The sequence below is a fragment of the Dinoponera quadriceps genome, unplaced genomic scaffold (assembly GCF_001313825.1).
Source record: "Dinoponera quadriceps isolate SergipeBrazil2010 unplaced genomic scaffold, ASM131382v1 scaffold1069, whole genome shotgun sequence".
NCBI classification, from domain to species: domain Eukaryota; kingdom Metazoa; phylum Arthropoda; class Insecta; order Hymenoptera; family Formicidae; genus Dinoponera; species Dinoponera quadriceps.
In genome coordinates, this window is record NW_014555200.1 from 1,307,979 (window position 1) to 1,320,272 (window position 12,294).

Sequence of the window (12,294 nt, forward strand, 5' to 3'; positions counted from 1 at the left end):
GGTGATCCAATAACTTCGCTTTACCGCAGTGCGATTAACCGAATCTTCGCAGTCGAGCCGAACTACCTTCTTTAAATAGTCAAGTATAACCTCGTTATCTCGAGAAGCATCTTAAGAGTGAAGGTTCGCTCTAGCGTCAAGACTGACTGAAAGTATCAATCAAAACTTTTTACCGTTTTACAACGCGATTAGTCGGTTCACGAGTCTCTTTGAGATATCGGTGTTAATGTACCGAGCAAAATATGATCCCCTTTCGCTGCGTCGAGAGCGAAACGTGATTTGCCGATTCGAGAGAGAGCAAAGGGAATCAAAGCTCCAGGCAGTCTAATCTACATCACCATCATAAACCACACACTCTGACGAGAGACGGCGGGTGGTCGTCGGACACACGCGCGGAAAGCGAGCGAGCGACCGCAAGCTATCGTTTCCGCATCACGCGTTTCTCTCGGCACACCCTGTGCACGCTCGTGCCATCCGTCACACGCATGCCCGTTACCTTCATCCGGAAGCTTCGCCGCTGTCGCCGCCACCGCCGCCGTGGAGAAAACGCCGCCTTTGAAAAAGAGCCTCCCACCCTTTGCCGGCCAGTCTTCGACGAACCTTCGTCGGTCGAAGGTCGCGGGGTGACTTGCAGGTGCTCGGACACGCACCTTGCGCGTACGCACGCACTCATCTCGCGGCAGGCCGCGACTAGTGCGCTCCTCCTCCGAATTTTTGCCCCGCATTTCGCGCGTTCGATCGCGAGCAGTGCGTTCTTTCGCGCTCCCCATCGATGCAGCCGGAGTGCGTCCGTCGCCGTCGCCGGCGCGCGGAGGCTTTCTCGCCGACCTTTTCGTCAATTAGACTTAGCTGGCGGAGAGGTGTCATCCTCGATTAATCCGCGTTACCGGCGGGGCGTCGCGTTTCTTTGACGGCGAGGTCACGCGAGGCGCCTCGGCACGCTCGGAGCGGCGCTTTTTTACGCGATGCGCTCGTTAATCTCTCGCGCGCAGTTTCTCCGCCTCGTAGGGGGGGGTGGTGCGTCGTCGACGTAGCGGGCGTCGCGATGTCGTTCTGTTAAACAGCTCCTCACGTGGTGCGCGACCGTCGTCGTCCGCGAGAAGCGTTCGCCCTCGCGAGTCGCACGTAACTCGTAGGGGTTCCTGCCGACGGATCCCTCCCAACAAACTGTAGGAACAGGTAGATCTCCCGCAGATTGCTCACGAACGGCCGCGACGTCGGAAATATGTACACATGAACGTATATATGTGCACCACTTTCTCCGGTTATGTAATGTTATTCGCGACGATCGAGTGAAGAAAGTTTTCGCAGCAAAACGTTGCGGTCAATCGACGAAATTGGTGGTCGTTCTTTCCCTGTCGGGGCGGAAAGCTGAGAGCGTGTTTACGTTTTTCGCGGTATGTCGCGCGATTCGTGCGGGTTTTCCACGTCATCGGGCAGAGCCGGCCGCGTGGAGAGTGGTGCAAAATTGCGTTTTTATCGACTCGCGGCTCTACTCCGCGGAGCGAGAAACACACTCGCGCTCGGTGTGCTGCACACGCCTATCGTAACGCGAAACTGGGTTAGATCGTCGGCGGGAGTAGGCCTCATCGATCCCGGATTTGAATTCAACGTGAAATTATTCTAGACCCGTGCGCGCGGATTATTCATGCCCTGGGACCTTAACGGCGCGACTCGTGGCCGGCAGAAGCGGCCTTACGTTTCGCGAATTAACCGGTCGACCCAAGCCGTCGCCCTCGTCGTCGTCGGCAGAAAGGGAAAGAGAGAGACCGGCGCACCCGCCGTTGCAACCCTCGAAAATTCGTTGTACGCCTGCGGGGCTAAATTTATCGCCATCAACGCCGCCGAGTGCACGTGATCGGAGCACGCCGCTCATAAATTAATTTGTCCGGTGATACCATTGCATGTGTATCGATGATAACGAAGCGGTAGCGAGATAGGAGGGGTAGAACGCTAATTCGTCGCCTTTTGCGCCCGTTGTACCACGCAACGATCCCTCTGTTTTTTTCGATAACGGTAATCAAATGTTATTCCTGACTCTCTCTCTCCGGCATTACTTTCGCATTGCGCTGTTGTTTTTACCAATATTTCGCGGAAATTATTCGTTCTCTCCCGTATTGACCGCCCGTATTGTTGCTCCCTCTGATTCCGGCTCTTTTGCGTGTTGCTATCGTCTCAACAGTATATCTTTATATCGCCCGGAATTCGAATAAATCTTTTGCCCGTCCGCGATATTTGGTTTTAAACGGTGGAACCAATGCAGCGATTGCGACGGTATAAAATGCCGGGGGAAAGTAATTTATTGTCGAATCGATAGCCGAGCTATATAAAGCAAGCGTCATACCACGTTTTGACGTCGCGTTAAGTAACGTTATAGGGGGGAAAAATCAGGCTGCAAAGATTTACGAAGTAGCCTAATTGATTGGTAAGTAAGCGGTACGGACGGTCTACGACGGGTAGATTGACGTTAAACAGTTCCCTCTATATAGCGCGCGCTGAAGTTTGTTTTACACCTGCGCCGTAAACAAAAGTGTTGCGATTCGTCGAATCGATAATGGAGTGAGTCGTGAGCTTTCATAAAATACTCGAGCGACCGAGTGATATCGCTGGTTAAATTTCGCGATTGAATTAACGTTTCGATCAGCCGTATCGTGATTGTGTTCCTCGATATCATTCGGCATCATTCTTGACGCTGTCGGGGAGAGAGCTCTTCCGCCACAATAACGGATTCGAATTAATCGACCGGACGCGTTCGCGCACCTGATAAATTATCATCGCGTAGATTCGCGCGCGGCGATGTTTGTTTTTGCAATATTTCAAAATTTCTCCCGAAATAACATGGACGCATGCGATTTATCTCTGGTATCTGGCGCGGTGAAAGGGTCATTCGGCTGAAATCCGAAGCTCATACTGTTCGACGCACTTCCAACGGAACGTGCGGCATTATACGCGTAGCTTTCGAAAAAGCTCGACGTGGTTAATGCATCGTCGCCATTATACGTACGTTAACAAATTTATCGCGCGCGAGAAAAAGTCAAGAGTGAATTATTAGTCGGTTACAGCGGCCCTTTCTCTCGCGCGCGTTCACAGTGTATAAATATATTCACGGGAGTTTCGCGGCGACATTAAACGACGCGACTTTATCATACGTCGGATAGATTTTAATACACGGAGGGATTGTCATTAATATATATATTTATACAAACATATATTTTACTTATAATTTACAGCTGTGTCGCATACGATATTCGTTTATATCGCGTATAACGAAACCCTGGCAACGCCAAGTACGGCGGCAAATGTTTAAAGTAATGATTCCGGCGAGTGATTGATCGAGAGATTTTATTGGGTAATACGTTACGCGATGAAAAAAGAGGCATTATACGCGAGAAATTTTTCGCGGGGCACAAAGCGCCCGGAATTTCGCAGCTAATAGGTCCGCGCCTCCTCCTCGTTCGTTAAACCGCGCGCGCCCGACGCTCCCGCGGGATTACGAGTAATGAAAAAAGGTAATACCGGGATAATTTTTCTAAAGGAGAAGCTGATACGCGAGAGAAGTTGCTGAATGGGCGGAGACCCTCTCTTTGCAATTTGCTCCTCAGTGAGCGGCCTTTATCGCGATTCCTCTCTTTTCGCGTGAACTCGATTCGGTTCGCGAGAGAAAGGAACAGGGTTTACGGGGAGAACTCGATGCTCGCTTCGCGGGCGTTTCCCGCTGAAATATGTCGAGACACCGCGAATCGGAACGTCCCGAATTAAATCACGAATAATTGACGCCTTTAAGTGACGGGGGTCTCCCTCTCTTTCTTTGTCTCCCTCGTTCTCTTTACCCGGTGATTCGCCTCGCTCTCTTAGCCCGATTTGCATTTCAAAAGACGACGGAGCGAGGAAATTGTTGCGAGCCGGGTTTTTCGAGGTTGAAATCTCTCTTACGCTTTTAGCGCGATGCCACTGCGTGTCTTTTAGAATATCGAGCGCACGCGCGCGCCGCCGCCGTCGAATCCGGGCAATTAGATCGTTAGACCGTTTGTTTTATTGCGACGCGATTGTTTCGTCCTAAAACGAACGTTTCGCAAGAGGGTCAATATTGTTAAGCAGGCCTGCGTCGTATAGTTGCAACAATGGAGATCGGTATCCCCGATAATTTGTACTTCGCAGTCGACCCAGTCACCGTCGCGGCGTTTTGCGCTTTGTTCGCTCGATAAAGGCGAGACAAATTTCACCGAATCGAATGCAGCGTTCCCGCGTCGAACAAAACCGCGTTGCACGTCGATTGCTCTTTCACCGATTGTAACTGAGCGCCACGTAACGCATTTACAATACAATCAATTGGATGCTCCCACGCAAGTGTGCGTGCGTTTGCGCGAAGAGGCTGAAAGTAATTAGCCGCATGAAAGAGAGAGATATTTAATTTGACAATTGATGCGATATACTTCGCGGGATAAATTAGTGGTGAAGCGTCTTAATTTTCGCGTTATCGATCGCACGACCAAGAGACACGGGTGAGGCTACAGAGGGTGGTAGGGGGTTGTTCGCAAGGAATTTCACGAGGCACGCATTTTCGCAAGAGCGAGCTTTAATGACTTCGCTGTTAAAGAGTCCGCGGGCGGGCTCTCAAGTTATAAGCCGATCTGGTAGCGAAATGCTCGCGAGGGAAATTACTGATTAACCCTTTCGTCGCTAGCGTTTTTTTAACAACGGTCGGTTTGGAGGTTGTCGTTGGACACGCGGCGATGAAACGCGAGTCTCTCGGCCGAGAGAGCGGCAATTTAAAAGCCGCACTACTTGATGACACGCTTACCGTACACTCGACATCTTTCTCTTTTTCTTCTCTCTCCTTCCCTCCCTCTCTCTTTCTTTCTCTTTCTTTTTGAACATTAAATAAACCCGGCTGCTTAACGTCTCTAACCGGGGGCATATTTAAAAACGCTGGTTAGCCGCACGCGTTCGTGTTAAATTCTCATTACGCCGGCCGCTTCTGCTATGCGGATCTTCATTAAAGTAAATGGCAACGCATCAATTACGGATGATTACGGGCGAGGTGTACAACAACCGATGGCTCCGTTGGAAATTCCGGCGGAACGTTTTCGGGAAAAGTTTTCGCCGCGCGATGACTCCGATGATTAAAAGCCGCAAGCGGAAAACCGGCGCGGGATTATAAGACCCCGAAAGTGGGACGCGCGTGCCGCGCGAATTTACGGCAGATCCACCATGCATTTCTTATTATGCTGGAGATAACCATGATATGCCGCGACAATTATACCATAAATCATCGGCGCGAGCCGGTCTTCGATAGCGAAACGCTGTCGTTTTATCTCCTTTTTACGGAGGTACCACCACCGGTACTTTCACCGGGTTGTTCTCGAAGAGAGCGGGGGGGAGGAGGAGACTTCTCACGCGTTCGAGGCGGAGCGACGCTTTTTCACACATTGCCCGTGGTCTTATTCTTTCATCGTAAACAAAGATCAATAATGTCACGGTATTACGCCGGCGGCTGTGGCTGCGGCGGTGGTAGCGCGACGGTGGCAACGGCGGCGGTGGTGGTGGCGGCGTCGTCGCCACCGGTGGTTTCAGTTTTATCGCGGATGCGAAATGCCGCATAAAGTGCCCAGTCTCGTTCTATTCTCGCTCCGCTTTAGTTACGTGTCCTGTTCTCATACGTCAGTCGAAAATCCATCGGTCGGTGGGTCGGGCGGCACGCGCGAGTCGCCGCGCCGCTTGACAACGTGGTTTTCTCTTCTTCCGACATCGTCAGCGCCGTGGCAAGAAATTGATTAACCCGTTGCCCCGCGCCACTACGGTACAATGATCCGGCGATTACTCTCGGCATTGTCTCGGCCGCTTCATTATCGTCAAACGCAATTATTTAATAATTATACCGGGCAAAACAGCGCGTTTCATTAGTTATTATTCGGGACGACGTCGCGGAGAGGAGGAAGAAATCGCGGCGTTTAAAGTAAACGAGCGACGAGCCGTGGAGTTACCTTTCTTACGAACCACATTGTCCTCCGCGTATCATTTCGTGAAACACGTCCATCGATCTACTTTTCTTTTCTCCGCTCGTTCGACGAACGCGCAACTCTGATTACATGATTGTAGAACTCGCCAGAGAAAATGGCGAAATCGGTAATCTAATAATCCCCGTGTAGTCTAATAATTACAATAATTATCAGTACGATTTTGAACGGTAGAAATGTCATACATGCTAATTAGACTAATTAGTATTATCCACCGATGATCTTGATTTAATTACGCCGTATAATTATGTTTCGAAATCCGTGCGGAACTTACTGCGCCATTCGTGTGTAACTCTATAATGTCACGAACGAGGAAAAAAATATATCGATCCTCTCCGAAGGATCGTTAGGACTTCCTTAATTTCGGTGAGTCGAACGCGCGCGAGAACGACAACGACGAGAATGTTTTTAGTCTTGTAGTAGACAATAATTTGTAATTCACGACGTTCGTCGACGTGAATTACAAAGTGAATAAGCCGAGGCGGAGTCGGGATAAGCAGCTCGTAACTTGGATCAATATAATCTCCTTTTTGCTCTTTCGTGCGCGTGAAAAAAGGCGCCCCTTTTAGTTGGCGCGGTCTTTCTCGTCCGCCGGAAAATATATTAACGAGTAATATCTATTGTCGATAGGACCGCGTTCCCCTTCTCTCTCCCCCTTTCTTTTTCTCCCTCTCTCCACTTTTTACTTCGGCGTAACGATCGGAATTTCTATAATAAAAGCGCGTAATTACATCGGCGCGCTTCGAGAACCGCCAGCGTGGGATAATTTTCCCAGAGCGAAAATCATATATTCGGTGAAATTTATTTTCCCGTTAAAAAAGTTATCGCGAGATACCGCGTGTGTGGTGCGTTTTAATGAGGGTGAACTGCGAGGAATCTAATAGCTGCCGCGCCTTAGGAGAGAAAGAGACGACTATAAATATTTGGATCGCATTCTTTGTTTCTTCTACGCGCTTCTCGCGCTACCGTTAGGGACGAGCTTGCAGTGGGTGATGTATAGACGCGCCATTAACGACACCTTGTACAAATTCTTCTGCTTTCTTCACTTGTTGCTCGATCGATCCTTGTAATGTACACTATCATTCCCTGGACACATAGTATATACGTGTGAGTATACTTACACACGTCCGTAACGCAGAATCGAGGTTTTACGGCTGCGTGACGGAGCGCCTTAACGGTCACACGTAATGATGCAGGAAATTCTTCGCTTATTGTACACATGTATCTATCCTTGATTTGGCAGCGCGCGGCACTTTATTCCCCGCATAACTGCGCGTTACGGCGATTCAGATCACCGGCCGTATCCGGCCGTTATATTTCAAGCAATCAGTCAACTATTTCGCGAGCAAACGAAAGGAACTAAATTCTGACAATTCTGTCGGGCTATAAATTCCTATAAACTTTCGTCCACCAAATTTTCTCCACTTTCGCACTCTTGCGCTTTGCACGCACACGTGCGATAAATACTTTGCGACTGTTCTTCATCATTGCTGAAAATTTGTCAGTTCTACGCAAAAACAGGCCTTGTTCTCGGGGAGAAATTACGCTGGAAAAATTACGTTTTGTAAGGAAATCTCACTGTGCTCTTGTGATTTACGTTTTCGCGAAGAGTTAGCTCGCTCCCCTCCGTCCCGCTTCGCAGCGTTTCGCTGCGCTCGCCGCATGCATTATTAAATTAGCGAAGAGCATTCGTAAATCATTCGTTGGAAACTTTCCGGGTACGTGACGTACGTTCTTACAGCGGGGTCTCGCGCGATAACTCGCGAAGTCGTTGCCTTTCCCGATACCTCCCCAATAAGCGTTATTTCGCCGGATCTCCGTAACGCCCTATGCAAATCGGGATGCGCTTAGTGAAGCGCGAAGATTGATTTATCGGGCACACGGCAACTGGGACATTCGCGGACTTGTTTTTCGCGCGACGATGTCGCAGTTCTACTACGTACGCTCTCGCTGTATCCATTACGACAGTGATTTTCCGGCGCGTCCGCACCGAACATGTATTTACGCTCTTTGCAAACGTTGCGCACCGTGGAAGGACCACTTTCCGTGGAAACTCGATTTCCCCAAATAAACTCGATCCGCACCAAGAGCCTGTATTGTGCGCCAAACGCGCGTTTTACGATGTTTTCGCGAGAGGCTCGTAAGTTCGAAATGACGAAGTTAAAGGTATACTTTACCTTGCCTTTTTCCTCTCGCCCGATAACTTTCGTCCGCGATTGCTTCATTTAGAGTCGCGAATTGGGACACGATCTTTTACGTATGTACGCCCGGAGTAAACTGTGCGCGTTCTCGCAACCTCGACCTTACTCTAATTTGCAGCATTTAATTAATTAATGTGTCTCGCGGCCCGTTAATTGGACGCTCGATTCCCGCGGACGACCGACGATATTCGCGGTGCGATCGCGTGGTCTCCCCAGAATCCGATCTCTCAAGAATCGTTCGTCCGTGACAGGAAATTCGAGGGTTCGTCGACTCCGCGTGTCTCAAATCGGCATATTTTTAGAAATGTTTCGACCGCGCGTGTAACTTTCATAGACCAACGTGCTACGATAATCAAATGTGCTGCGTCAGAAAAAAGAGGCCGTCCCTTTATAATGCATATCGCTCGGGTAATACGAGATCCACGTGTTCCTCGCCACGGATGCTGTCTACGAACGTGAGAGGCGGAATCAGGCCTAACGGGAGTGGGAGTGCAGGTATGTTCTCGTCAGATTCACCTGATCATTTCGGCAAACTACTCTTTCCGCAGCTCGTCGCGCTTTTTCGCGCTTTTCAATTATATTTCAACGAATTTTCTCTCTCTCTCTCTCTCTCTCTCGCTGCCACCGATAAAACTCGCAATTAAACGCGCGAAAAACGGGCAGGTATTAGCGTACTCAATGCGCCTCAAAAATACGAGTCCGACGTCCGTAGCGACGGCAGTGCGGACTCGGATGAATGAAATTTGCGAATCCATGCGTGTAATCGGGTCCGGCATTTATTTCCCTGCATAATGCGCCCGGAGAAAGTATCGGTAAATAACGTCAATCAATTCGTAATACGCGGCCCGATACCGCCGCGGAATAACAGTTTAATTATTCCTAGGTATCGAGTGATAAAGTAGACCGCGCTTGTACGTGATGTATCGAATTTATATTCGCCGAGTTTCACGCCTAAATTATATCAGTCCGATATGTGTTGGAGGGGAATACCATGGATCTCCACCACTACCGCTCGACGACGCGACCGGATATTCGCGCGCGAGCACTTTTATCCCGCGACGAGGCAACTTTAATTCGACGATCTCTTGGATGAGCGGGGAATATACACCGGTTCGATTATCATTCCTTCATTATTCCTGGCTACTGCACCTCGACGGTGAAAGCGGACGTTAAGTACTGGGCATTCGTCGGGCGTACCTTTCCAACAGCGAGACGCTCTCACTCACGGTTCTCGCTCTCTCGTCGGAGCGCACAACCGCGCAGTGACTTTTAATGACCGGGTTAACTTCCCTCTTTCTTTCGAGCGAGGAATATGCTGACGCTGCATAATTCAGTGAGCAAACAACGCCTTCATTGTCTCTCGCGCTACCGACTACGACGATCACGACGACGATGAAGAGAGGTGTACAAACGATATCGCCTCCTTCCCCCCCCCCCCCAACTCCGTGGCGAAATTCGCCTCAGATCGACTTTAAAGATGTAATTCGGCCGGCGATTATCCGGCAGGCTGCTTACATTTTTTAACGTATTCCTCAGACGACGGTCTGAGGCGCGCGACATCTTTTTCCACCGCGTCTATCTAATGCAATTTTAACGAGGTGTAAAGTCGGTCAGGTCCCGTTGCGTACTCTCCGATACTTGATGGCTCGTGTCGTTATACTTCGCTTCCATCCTTGGATCGATATTCGTTGCAACGCTCTCTCTCTCTCTCTCTCTCTGGTTCTCTGTCTCTTTTTCTCTCCCTCACTTGGACTTTGATCAATTTCTCGTGGTTGTGACGGAGAATCAGCGTCTCGCAAACGTGCGTCTCTCTCATACGTGTGTCGGCTACCAATTTCTAGAGAAGGATTTCAATTATGTGTACGTGTCGCGCAAACTCGTTCAACTTGGAATCACGCTTACTTTACTCTAATCGCGCGAAGGCAAAAATAACGCAGTGCGAAAACTCCACGTTCGGAGAAACCGGAGTTACGTCTGTCCTACGGAGAAGTCGTAAGCCGCGGAATAAGATGGACCGCTTTTCGGCTATTTCGAGATGAACTTTCACCGCCGACGGAATCTTCACTTCGCGGGTGCAAGCACCGAGATACCCGCTGTAAAAATTTCCCGCGAAGAAAACGCCGCCGGATGACATTTTTCTTGGGCACAAGTCACTTCAGTTTTCGACGAAGAATATCGCTGCGCGCCGGCCCATACGCGGCAAAATTCAATCACCTTATACATTAAGCCATGCACTCAACGGTTAAATGATTAATGTACACGAAGTCGGGATTAAAAGCTCGGTGAAAGACGACGGCCCGGAGAGAAATGGGCGAGAGGGGAAAGAGGGGACAAGTAGAAAGAAAGAGAGAGAACGGTCGCCAAGTCGCAGAAGCGAGCAGAAATTCGACTTTCGGCGGAATTCGCGCAAGGAAGGAAGTTTAAAATAAGATCAGCCTCGGTCCATTATTTTCCCCTCCTCGGCCGACATTTTCCGCCCGGTTACTCGTCTGGGGCGATCAATCCGCCGTATTTGGGAAAAAATCGGCGGCCAATCGATCGCGTGTCGCTGGACGACGAAGGCCGCGTATATGTGTGTCCTCATCGTCGTCAGCGTTGTTGTTCGTGCACACATACGCCGGAAATCGCCGGAGCGTTCGAGAGCGTAATATCAGTACAGCGCACGGATGGCCGCCTCTACAATTATGGCCAGTTCGCAAGGACCCTCCACGGGCCGGAAGATGAGTGCGCGAGCCGTACTTTCCGTCCAGATTACATCATTCTGTGAGCCACTGTGTGTTACGTACCGTAGTCATCAAAGTCCTCTCGATTGTTCACCGTGGCACAATACCCTTGCCGCTGCTTTCTCGACGGTGATCGGGTCGCTCTTATTGATGAATGAACTCGCGCAGCATCCTGTGATCTAGATTGCGTCCCGGGACGAGATCGAAATGGACCTATATCGTCGCGTTTCATCCTCTTATCTCGCCGTGATATACCGGAATTCTGTGCGACGCTCTCGCGGTTATCATCGGCAACGAGCGGCTTTACGATCGAGTTACATCGCTCTACATGGTAGTTAACGAACGTTCTTATTACGTGTCGCATCTCCTCGTTAGGATGTACCAACACCGGGTTTTTTCAAGCGGCGATGGAGAGGAGAGAGAGGCTCTCGATAAGGCGGAATACAAACTGTCTAAAGCAAAGAGGAGCAGAATATCGCGCACACTGTCTCTCTTCGTCGAAATAATCATTTTTTCCTCTGGACGTGGATCGATTTGAAGGACGATAAGGCGCGCAAATGTTTTCTCTCCCGGACGCTTCAGATTTAATTTAGAGCAGCTTACACAGGTGCGAAAGTTACAGGATGTTTTTTTCTTTACCATGCGCACGGGGGTATTTTTTATCGCCGGGGATCGCGACGGTAGGAAGTATTTCCGAGGAGAGGACGCTTTTATCGGACAATTTTCATCGTTCCCTTGATTTACGCGTCGCGATTCAGGTCGGAGAGTGTCTTATCCCGGGGAATACATTAAACAGCCCTCTAAGCCGGATTACGGTTCGCGCGCGATTTCGCGAAGGCGACGATGAATAGTGTATGTATGTGTGTGTGTGTGTGTTACGTATCGTCTCTCAAGCCGACGCGGACGCCGGTAATGAATTATGCAACACCTAACGTTCGCAGCCATTATCGATAGCGCGAACGGGTCAAGACGATCGCATCGCGCGTTTTCATTCAGCATCGGAGATTTCGCGAGAGAAATTCTCGATGATAACGCGGAGCCGCCCGCGAACACGATACAAGTTATGCGCGGCGTTATCGTAACGCCGCGAAACGCGCCGGGACGGTTCTCGCAGGCCGAAGGGAGACGCTCCAATTTGACATAAATTGAAACAAATGAATATTGCATCGCGCTACCGAGTTCCGCTCTCTGACATGGCTTCAAAATAAATTAAATTGGATAATTCAATGGAAAACATTTAATTTACATCTCGAAATTGTTTACGATATACGTACGTGCGCGCGCGCTTTCTAGAATTCCAATTCAATTGCGACAAATGACAAACGGGCATATAATTGCAAATTTTTTTCTTCC

At 49.7% G+C, this 12,294-nt stretch overlaps 2 protein-coding genes across 6 annotated transcripts in view; one reads left to right on the forward strand and one right to left on the reverse strand.

The window, feature by feature from the left end:
* The window catches only part of LOC106743486, an 83,279-nt gene that overhangs the window by 20,655 nt on the left and 50,330 nt on the right, over positions 1-12,294 (reverse strand). The window lies entirely within an intron of this gene.
* LOC106743484 (inaD-like protein) overlaps positions 1-12,294 on the forward strand; it is a 104,529-nt gene that overhangs the window by 1,946 nt on the left and 90,289 nt on the right. The gene's annotated exons all lie outside the window — the stretch shown is intronic.